At 44.4% G+C, this 11,125-nt stretch overlaps 1 protein-coding gene across 1 annotated transcript in view; it reads left to right on the top strand.

Moving 5' to 3' along the window:
• The first annotated feature begins 2,590 nt into the window (after positions 1 to 2,590).
• Positions 2,591 to 11,125, top strand: part of RNF19A (ring finger protein 19A, RBR E3 ubiquitin protein ligase) — a 63,025-nt gene continuing 54,490 nt past the window's right edge. Inside the window, exon 1 of the mRNA XM_082478950.1 lies at positions 2,591 to 2,677. The gene's annotated coding sequence lies outside the window, so the exon portion shown is untranslated. The remainder of the gene's footprint in view (positions 2,678 to 11,125) is intronic.

The following is an 11,125-nucleotide window of genomic DNA, read 5'->3' as shown; positions in this document are numbered from 1 at the left end:
ACGTTTGACAGCGTGTTGTGTGTGCTTATGTCTCCTCAGAAGGTACCAGATGCTTTGCTTGGAGGACAGTATTTTTATATTCTGATATAATACTTTATACTTTTCTGCCAGCAGCTGAATTGAATACGCAGAATATTTCAATCCTAGATGTTGTCCAGAAAGCCTTTTGGGAAGACAGGCTTGTTTGTTTTCATAAATTCTGTATGCTTCACAAGATGCAGCGTGCATGAGGTATTTCCTCTTCGTTAAAGGGTTTGGGCAGCCCCTACTTTTCCTTAATACCTCTTTGTCATCCTGTTCTATAATAATAAGCAAGCAAGCAAGCAAACATATCTTCCCTACGTATCAAAACAAACCACTGTCATTTTTTGTGTATAGCTTTTGCAGAAAAGATTTTCTTTCCTCTTTGTGCTTTCTGTATTTTGTTAATTGACTATTTTGAATGTGTCTGATGAAAAACACCTACTTGGCTGCAGACTCTCTGCTGCAGAGCTCTCAGGAGGGTGTCTGGCTGGAGGTTTGCTTTGTCCCTCATCAGCTTCAAGGAGAAACCATCTGACCACCACAGTGCCTGCTCAGTCTCCCAGTGCAGAATTTTAAAACACCTGGGCTCCACTCCCCTCCTGTTCCCCAGCATTAGCCAAGAGACTTCAGAATATTTGTACTGATTTGCTGAATCCCTCTGGACATTTAGAAAGTGAGACATAACTGTGTTGCTTTGCATTTCTTGTTGCTGTTTTTTGGTTTATTGGTTGTTGCGCATTTGAGTTGATAAAATGGTTTTCTCTTCCTGTTCTGGTCAAAATTTGTTCACCTATCCTATATGCTAATCTGCCTGTATCCCTCTTCGTTTTCTTTCTCTCATTCATCTCCGCTCTTGCTGTTCGTTTTTCTCCCCTCATTTTATGAACTTCAGTTCTCTAATTCCATTTCTCTGTACCTAATCTCATACATCAGAAAGTGGCCAAGACTTTACCCTGCAAACAGTTGTATGTAACGTTTTCCTGCATAGCTTGTCCCGCTGACCACAATGGCACTACTTACGTGCCTTAAGTGACATGTACATGTTTGCAGTACTGGAGCCTAAGTAACTCACCTAGCTACTGGCTTTTACAAGCAAAGAAGGAATTGCCGTGGTTTGTACACAACATACCAAAATTCCAGTATAATCTCATTGCTGTTACCCTCATTTTCCACTTCCCCTCCCTGTTTGTTGTAATTGCCTATTCTGTCATTTCAGATTAAGTATCTCACCACAGAATGATTTGTATTCACTCTTAATTCGATGTATTGGAAGTACTCCTATTGACTTAAATGGAACTATGCACATAAATAAAGGTAAGTGTACGTGCAAGCCTTTAACTGACTGTACATTGCAAATCCCGCAGGAAAAGCATGGTACTTTTTATTCTGTTTACAATATTTGCACATGTTTAAATGCAGGTTGGGTAATTAGTAACTTTTTCCAGTGTAAGACCAGCATAACGGAAGCACCACTATAAGCACAGGATAAACTCCAGTTCCAGAGAATTCAGAGATGACATGAGACTGTATGAATGATTAACTAGAGAAGAAGAATCAAAAAAGCGGCATACAATTTAAACCCGATGTAAAATTAATGTATGCAAATAATTCTTAAAGTATGCCAGAGGACCGAGGAGGGGGACTCGGGGTTGGCCCAGAAGCGGAGGTGAGGAGCAGCGAGCAGGCTGTGGGAGAGGGCAGCAGCTGGGGTAGGGTTGCAGACAGAGGGAATCCCCTGAAAGGCGGCGGGAAGGTCAGTAGCCAAAGGAGCCGGAGAAACCGAGCAGCGGGGACGGGGTGAGCCGTGGCGGCACGGTGGGCGCCGAACCGGGAGCTTAGCCGCGGAACGCCGCCGCCCGGGGAGGCAGGGGGTGGCCGCAGCCTCCCGCAGCGAGCGGGGCCAGGCCGTGGAGGAACAGTTGGGGGCTTCGGGGCAAGTTCTGAGGCAGGTTCCGTTCCACGCGGCAGGAGGGAGGGGGGAACACGACCGAAAAGCAGGAACGGCTGTTATTTCTGCAGCGTGAAATCGGCGCTTTGCCAGTTCGGCGAGTGAATCAGCATTCAGCGGCGTGACCCTCCCGAAACGCCTCAACGGCTCAGTCTTTGCCTGGCACTTTTAACGTTTTAATGGGTATGAAGTCCACAGAACAGTCAATAATTACTCTTGTATTGCTGCCGCTGCTCTTGGCGGCGCTGTGGGGTCCCCGCGCAACAGCCCAGCGCGCCCACCCACCACCGGCGAGCAGACACCGCCCGCGCCGGGCCGCGCCGCGCCGCGCCGCGCCGCCCCGAAGCGGCGGAGGACGGGGTGTCCCACCGCCCCCGCGACCGGGGGAAGGGTTGGTGCGGCGGCTCGGGCCGCAGCGCCCTGAGGGGAGCGCGACGCCCGCCGCCTGCCAAGGCCGCCCCGCCCCAACAGCCGCCGGGGGAGGGCGCGGGGGCGGTGCCGCCGTGCGCGTGAGCTCAGCGCGTCGCGGAAACCAGCCTCCCGGGCACCGCCCCCCCCACGGCGGGCAGAGCCGGCCCGGCCCCGCCCCGCCCCGGCCGCGGCAGTGCCGCCCCCTCCGTTCCTCACACACACACGGAGACGTTTCCTGCGCGGGGCCGGGCCCGGGCGGGTGGAACGGAGCCGCTTCCTCCCGCCGACTCGCAGGTACCGGGGGTGGGCCCGCGGCGGCGCAGGGGGTGCGGAGGGGCCCGGCGGCGGTGCGGAGCGTCCCCCGCTTCGGGCCTCTGCCGCCGGCGGCCGCCGCCCTGAGCGTGGCGGAGGGTGGGGGGTGGAGCGGAGCCTTCGAGCCGGAGCCGCCTCTGGGCGGGGGCCCGAGCCCGGGTGAGAGAGGGCCCGGGCGGGTCCCCGCTACGGCCGGGGAGCCGCCGTCCGGGGGTGTCCCGGGGGGAAGTCGGCGGCGTCCGCCGCTCACCCTCGCATTGCTGGAGGGTGAAGTCATTGTGCCCATTGTCTCCCTTCGGCTCCCCCCGGGCGGAGCGAGGGGCCCGTCCCGCCCCGAGCTGTGGCGGAGGAGTGGGGCACGGCCGGCCTGGGCCGCCCCCCGCCCGAGGGGCTGGGGCAGCGTGGGGAGCCGCCTGGTGGGTTTTGCTTGGCCTCGGCGTGGCGGGCGGGCGGGCGGGGGTGCGCGGGGAGGAGCTGCCGCCCTCCGCCCGCCCGGGTGGGCCGCGGAGCCGCGGGGGGCTGGTCGGCAGGCGCCTCGCTCCCGCCGCCCAGCAGCGGCATCGGGACCCCGGCGGGGCCCTGGAAACTCTTGCACTTGAACTTGCAGGGCATGGGGAGAGCGGTGCACGCCACTGCCGGGCCTTCAGCGCTACCCGGGGGGCAGGGTTCGCACACCTCCCCGCTCCCCCCCCCCCCCCCCCCCCCCCCCGAGTGTGTCTCTTACCTCTGTGTGCTCTGTTGTCCCCCTCGGATCCGGCGAGTCTGAGGAGTGGAGGGGTTTGGAGTGGCTGGGGGTATTACGTCTCGGCTGTAAAGGTGGTGGTGGTGGGGGGACACAAGCAGTGGTGATAGCCAGCGTCTTGTTGAGTGTTTTCCTTGCACAGGTCCTTCTGCAGAGCTGGGAGTTTTCCACCTGGCAGCGTACTATACACACAGCAACTATTGCGGGGGCATCTTGGAAGCATAGGGAAAAATGGGTAACAAACAATCTGAAAGCCAGCGTGTATGTAAGTGAGCTGAAGAGGTGATGGTTGGCAAGGTGTCCTTCTGCCTTTTCCCCTCCTGCTCCAGTAGTCTCTGACAGAAAGAAATGGGGCTGTGCCAGAGGGATACTAGTGGAGTAGAGTTATGGGGAAGGGCCATATGCCAAAGAGGCAGTAGTAGAATGCTGAGCAGAGAAGTCAAAACTTGAAGCCTTCATGCCCTTGTGGTCGCTTATTGGAAACGTGCCTGTGTTTCCCTGTCAGGAGCACAACAGATCTTGTTTCTGTTAAAATACTGTAGTTAGATTGGTACTTTATCTCAATTGTCATCAAGGGATAGCATTATTTTTAAAAAGCAAAGGGCAGATTGGGAAATGGCTCTTGCAGGATTTAATTCTGTGGACAAAACTAACCATAAATTTCTTTTTTAAAATAAATTTTTTTCCTTCAAAGATTTTTTTTTTTTTTTGTAATAATTCCTTTTTTTGTCAGCCAAAGAGCCATATTTCAGTATCTGATGCAATGGTTTTTACTAAGTTCATATGAAAAGAAGGTTTTTCAGTTTAATATCCTGGTCAAACTGAAATATACATTCTGAATTGCCCAGCTAACAGAATTCATTTGCGTGCTTAGAAATGATGGCTGTATAACATTAGTTAGCAGCTTCAAAAATCTTACCATTATTTAACTGTAAACATTTAAATGCTTAGAGCTTTCAGAAAGCTGAGAAAGCACTTTTTTTTTTTTTTAATTGCATGTGAACTAGGCCTATTTGGTCCAGAAAATGCAAACAAAAGTTTCACTTTTGCATAGTGGCAATAATGCTACTCTTAAACTAGTTCAGTAAAAGGCTTACATATGCGTAACTCTCCTATATGCGTATTTCTTGAAGTACGTCAGAGTTTCAACTGTGCTTTATACAATTCAGCATTTATAAAATGCTGAATTCTAGCTGTTATGTTTATGTTGTCAGCTGTTTTTGAGTTTGAGGATATCAGATCATCATTTCTAAAAAAGGTAGTTGAAATGTGTATGTGTAGTTTTCTTCTCTCCCCGTCCCCTTGAATCTGCCAGGCAAAAGACACATTTCTTATATAGAGCAATCATCAGATTTTGATTAATTGCTCTAGCTGAGGCTCAGGAGGAAGGAAGATGCTTGGCAGATGTATTTGTTTACCTTCATAGTGTGTGCAAATCCTAGTCTCTCTATTAGTAAATGAATCATTAAAACTCCCTTAGCTATGGGATTCCCAGTTAGCATTAATATATGCATTAGGAAAATTTGTTTTGTGTGAATATTATCAACCTGTGAAAGAATACAAGCCTTTGAATTCTTTTGGCAGTTGGGTAGAGCCTTTTGTGATGGAAAATGTGTATACTTTTTCTACTATCCATTACTGGCATTTAGCTACTGTTCTCCATGACAGAAACTTCAGACTGAATTTGTTCAGTGGGTAGGTGATTCTTCCTGATTGGTCCAGGTTTTTTTTAATGTTTGCTTGGGCTTTAATGACCCTTACTTAGTCTTACTAAAGTATCGCTCACTAAGATTTCCCACCTGCACCCCGCCTTTTCTGGCAAACTAAGTAGGATCCCTAAATCTTTTCACAGGACTTCTGAATCCTGGTTTGGAAGTGCTAAGAAAGATCTTTGAACTCTGAAGTACAACTATGCTGTTTTGCACCACTGTTCTTTGATGGCCTTTAGCCAAGCTTGTGGACTCCATTATGGGGTTGGTTTACTGTGGACCATGGTCAGACATCCATAATTAGCTTTGTGATTTGTTTTGTGAATTGTATATAAACACCACATGCCAACCTAGTAGAATAAATTTTAATACCTGACTGGAATGGGTCAATGGATACATGTTTTAGGCTCTGTTCTTCTTGGTGTGATTTCTGGTTTGTAGCTGAGTTGCAAGTCAGTCTGATTCTTTCTTGGGGTCAGTGAATGCTCTTTGAAGGACTGCTATATTCATTCATAAGACCTAAAATATTAATTTGAACACTGGCTTATCTGTAAAGAAGCTGATTTCAGATTCTTCTCTTTTTGTGTTTGTCTTAGCTCTAAGTTTGCATTGTCCCTTCTGTGTTAACTGATGGAAGATGTGTAGCTGAATGAATCGATGTATGTAACACAGCTTCAAGATACTGAGAATGGTGTTGGATCTTACTTTGCTAAAAGCATCTGGATTGCATGTGGAGGTAGACTTCCACTAAGAAGGTATAAAGTTATGTTGAGTCTTAGAGAACTGGTTGTTTTCAGTAGTGTTGCAGCGTAGGATATTTCCATCCCCCAACCTCCCCATAGGAAAAAATCATGGAGGAGGCTGTATCAGTACCTAGAAAACAGTTTGCTTTGGTGTTTTGGTTTTTTTTGTTTGTTTGTTTGTTTGTTTTTTCAATGTTCCTATTTTTTTCACAAGCCTTTTATTTCTCGTTCTCTGAAGTGGAAGTTTTATCTGTAATTTAGTCTAAATTTACTTCATTTCTAGTAGTTTGTCTTTTAAATATTCAGTGAAATAATCTGTAGGGAAATATTGAAACCTTTTTGTGTTGTATATAGATTAGATTTCAGATATTCAGATATAAAGTGTTCCACCTTAACTCAGAAAGAAATAAGAGTCCAAATAAACAACTGTGACTTTGAACTAAAGAGTAGAAATTGGAGTAGAATTTCAGTCTTCCTTCTTAAGTATTCACTTGAAGGTTACTTCAGAAGATTTCTTCAGACACTTTTTTTTAATTTATTTTATTTCTTAGTGCTTTGTGATAAGTTATTATATAAGTAGGTATTTGGTCTATTGCTGATATCTATGGATTGACAGATTTCTTCCAAACTTCTGTAAAGTAACGTTCACCTCCTTATCCTGGATTTTCTTGTAAGGTAGTTTTTTTTAATTGATGAGAAGAGACTTTGTGGAAGATACTTTGCCCATCTGAGTCATAAGGCAACTTAGTCGTCTTTCTTGAGTGATGTCTGGTTGTTCCATGTATGCTTCTGGCAATTCTCAGGCATTGCAGAACTGTGGTTTACCTTGGTTTTGTTTGCTGATCTTTCTCTGGCACAGGTTGCTTGTTTTTTCTTTTTTTCTCTTAGTGCAGGTACTGACTCAAGGATCCAAAACAAAGCAATGGGCATCTAAAGAGAACTGTAAATTTTATGTGGGACTATAATATTACAGGTTTATGCTAGAAGTTTTCTTCCTGTTGTGAGCATGGCTTATACCAGCTTAAGAATAATCTTTGAGTTCTTCAAAGACGATAGAATTCAGAGAAGGAAGAAAAGCCCCATAGCCGAGTTGTGAGATATCATTTGTGATACCGTCCTTAGGTCTTTCCTCATTAAGGCAAGTGAGGGTTTCCTGTCTGTTTTGCTTCACTTTCATGGAAGTTGTGGTATACTTCTATGAAGAGTTAACCTTACCTTGACATTCATCCGTGAAATAAGAAAAAGTAGGATTTTTTTTTTTTGCAATGGAAAGATTACTGTAGGCTTTTCCACTCTTAAACTGTGGTTTGAATTCAGTCACGTGCTGGGTGACTATTAGTATCTTGTTGAACAGGTAGCCAGAACACTGCAACTGTAATTGCCATTTACAAGACGAGAATAACTGTAGAATTTTTTTTTTTGGAAGGGTGAGTTTCCATCAGGTTCACTTCACATCTGCACCAGTCTGTAAAGCTGATATAAGAATTGCTTTAACCTAGAGCAACTTAGTGAAGAGACCGAATGAAATGAGCTTAAATAAAAGTTACGTATACACAGGTGTTTCCTCAGGCATTAAAACTTCCTTTATTTAGAGGCCGGCATATCCCCTAATGTTGTCCTCTGCAACATGCCCTTCAAACATCTTGCTGAAATAAATGTTTGTACCAATTCCATTTGGTATAGTCGCTTGTTTTTGCTTCCTAAGTAGAGCACAACTCTGTTAATGCAAGTATCCTGTTATTGTTCAGCACAAACTGTCATTGTGGGACTATGTCAGTTCTGTTCTGTTTCCATTTATAGTTGAGACAAATTAGTGTTAAACAAACATTTTTCCATAGGTCCTTTAGCTGCTCCCGTAAGGCAGATTAGAGCTCCTATTCTAAATTGGAGGCCCCGGCTGTCCCCTTGAATTGTTCCATTTAGTGAATGAAGAGGACTAACTCTGGAGAAGCTGTCTGCAGTAAGAATCATGTTGCTTCATTCTCATTGTGTTTCACTGGTGCTGCATATCCTTAATAAATACAAGTATCAGTTTTAAGTTTCTCAGTTAATGATCAGATTTTTCACATAAAACCAAACTCTGCAAGCCACATCAAGTTAACGAAGTTTTATTTTTATCTGAAGATGCTTAATCTGTAAGACAGTTCTGGCTATACTGTTTAGCACACTGTGTAAGACTTCTGGTGAGACAAATTTACCTCGTGTATGTTTTCAAGAAGTGGTTTGTAGGGAGTGCAAAGTGGTCCTGCACCTCAGGGGATCTACGGAGAAGTGGACGTTCAGATGGGACTAAAGATTTTGAGGCATGTGAATTCTACAGTGCTGCCTGGCTAGCAGTTTGGATATAGTGACATCACAGCACTAGTGTTGCTGTGCCTTGTTTTTATTTTTAAATGTTTATATAAAATAACCTTGTTAACTGACTGTTCTTAGAGACTCTTATTTGCCTAGCACCATAATGACTGCATTCCAGAGGAAGACTATTGATGGTGCTGTACCTAAATGCGTTCATTTGTCCATTTCCTTTGCTGAAAGTACATGTTGCACAGAATTTACAGTATATTTCAGTAAAACCAGACAAGGAGAGGGATGTTTTGGCAGATCTTTTGCAGTATTGTCACTCATATACCTTTTTTAGGAAATAAGACTTTTATTCTGTCGAAATTAGATAGTTTATGAGTGCTTTGGGCTTTTTATGACCTGAAAATTGGGGGCCATGTGCTCAGCCGTATTCAGTGCTGCAGCTCTTCCTTCTATCAAGATCTAATTGTACCTTGACAGTAAATGTTTTAGTATTAAGTGAACATCTGTATGGGGGTCATGTATAAAGTGAAGATGCTGACAGGGGATTGTTGCAACATACTGGCTTTTCTCCTTCATATCAAAATGTTTTATGTAGGGAGCACCTAGTTGTCCTTCAGACATCTAATAGAGGAAGAACATTTGGATGGGAATAAATAGTGGCTGTAGTGAGACCACCCAAGTGGCAAAGGTGAAGCTTGCTGAGAAACTTTTCTGTCTGGTCAGCCATTGGGAACTATCTTGCTTTGGGTCTGCCTTTTGTTTGTCTGTGATAAGCAATCTAATATGGTGACCAATGCAAAGAAATGTGGGTGTAAGATGAAACGTGTGCGAGCTTAAAGACTTTATTTTTAGAATGTGTACTGGAAAAATAACTTTAATAAAAGATTTCTCCACTGTATGTCCTGATGGAGGTGCTCTGACTTTGTGCTCCTCTGTCTTAAGTCAAGTATAAACAGAATAAAGCCTTTAAAATTCCTCATGTTTTGCTGAGTTGAAGGCCTTGCTTCAGTTTCCTGAGAACAGCAGCTATCTTCTGAGTTTCATTTTACCTGTAAAGCTGCATCTGATACTTGCTTTCTGTTTGACTTTGCATTTTCAAAAAAAGAGTTGCGCTTTACTTTATATGACACTGCTAAAAATACATCTTGGGAGACCAGGAGCCCTTTACTCAGGGTCAGAGATGGAGGTATCAAACTTCTAGGTCCTTTTTAAGCAAAGGGATCTTTAGTGCTTATAGCCTGTGAAGCCAGGCTGTTGCTTTCCTGAAATGTAAGATTCTGCAGTCAGTGCAAGTATATCTGTGGGACAACACAGAGAAGAAACCTGCAAAACTATTGTGCTCACCCTTTCTCTTAATTTCACAACACCATGGTTTTAAGCCATCTCCATTTGGACTGAGGGATTTTTGTATCTAATGACCAAAAATATTTTCCTCTGTAAGCTCCTACCTGACTAGTTACTTTCCCCCCCTTTCTTTCTTGCCCTTCCTGTTCCTATTTGCTGTTGCTACCACCCCCCCACCCCCCCACCCCCCCCTTTATGTGGCAGTAGGCTTTCGTTTGCTTTGTGGTGGTGGTGCATGGCTGCATAAAAGTAGACTTTGCCTTCTGTGACCTGACACCAGGCAGAAATTCAGCCAGGGTAAGAATAGACGAGAGCCCTGTAAGCTCAGCACAGGAGTCCCGACTCTTTCCATTATTAACAATTAAAGATGACTCCAAGATGAATTAGGTAATGGATTAACTAACTAATGAAAAGAGAACAAGGATAAACAAAGAGAAAGATCCTGCCTTGCAAGAATTCAGATTATTAGGATTACATGCTGCCTGTCTGTCTGGGAAAGGACGAACAAGCTCCCCTGTGTTCATTGTTAATTTAGTTAGTAGATAAGGTGTATGATGTGCTGGATAAACTTATCTTTTGCTGTTGAATTGAAGCTTTGCAAGGTGTTGTTGTTTACTGGGGAATGGGTTAAGAAATAGAAGCATCCTGTTTAGTCCTGCCCAGCAGCGGTTCAGCTTTTTCCCTAAAACAGTAAGCAGTGAAAACGGTTTCTTCCCGCCTCCTACACAGTGCCTTAATCAACATAATATAGTGGCTGGATCTAGACCAAGAAGTGTTGTTTGAGTAACATATGAAGCCAGTGACATGGTTTTGTTTTCATTGTTCCTTTTTTCTGTTTTGTTTCTGAGGTGTGAGGTACTGATGTATTTTTTACGGCTATATAATCGTATCCTTTTTCTTATCTCAAAGTTCATACAATATTACCTTTCTGTTTTCAGGATAACAAATAATTTCGAAGGCACAGTTTCAACCTAAATCATCTCCCACAAGCCATGGGGATCTTTGCACTCTATGCCTTTTAAAGCCATTATACAGAACATGGCATATGCACAATTAACGTAAAGCCACAGTGTGAAGCATTTGTGGTAGGGATTCTCTTGAACCTTTTGTAAATTTGCTTTTGTTCATCTCTGGTGGTTAAAAGTAAAAATAATAAAGAAAATGTATTTTGATATGGTTGGTGTTACTCCTGAAATGCATGAAAACACACCTCTAAGAGTAGGCAGAAGAATAGTTTCATTGTGCTAAAAGTCATTCAGTAAGAGGACAAATTAGAACTCTGAAAGGAGGGAGCTGCCAGTTGGCAGTGTAGGGAACAAAAATACAACACTTTCTATAAAGCCTCAATAGATTGATGCTTTTATTTGCAAAAAAAGCAATGTAGGTGCTGAAGTGTTCTGTAGAATGTAGTCCTTCTGAAGTTAGAACTACTCACCTTTGAAGTTCAGCTCTCCGAAATATGAGCTTTGTTTCTACAGTATTACTGTAGACTAGTAACTGAATATGGGTGGTTCTAGAGTATTTAGTGATGAAGATAAAACCTTGTTTCGGTGATTTTGATTTCCCCCAAAAAAGGGAGGTTAGTAGA

This window comes from Vanellus vanellus (assembly GCF_965231255.1).
Source record: "Vanellus vanellus genome assembly, chromosome: 2".
Taxonomy (NCBI): Eukaryota; Metazoa; Chordata; class Aves; order Charadriiformes; family Charadriidae; genus Vanellus; species Vanellus vanellus.
The sequence above is the reverse complement of the archived record's forward strand: the minus strand, read 5'-3'. Positions and strand labels throughout refer to the sequence as shown.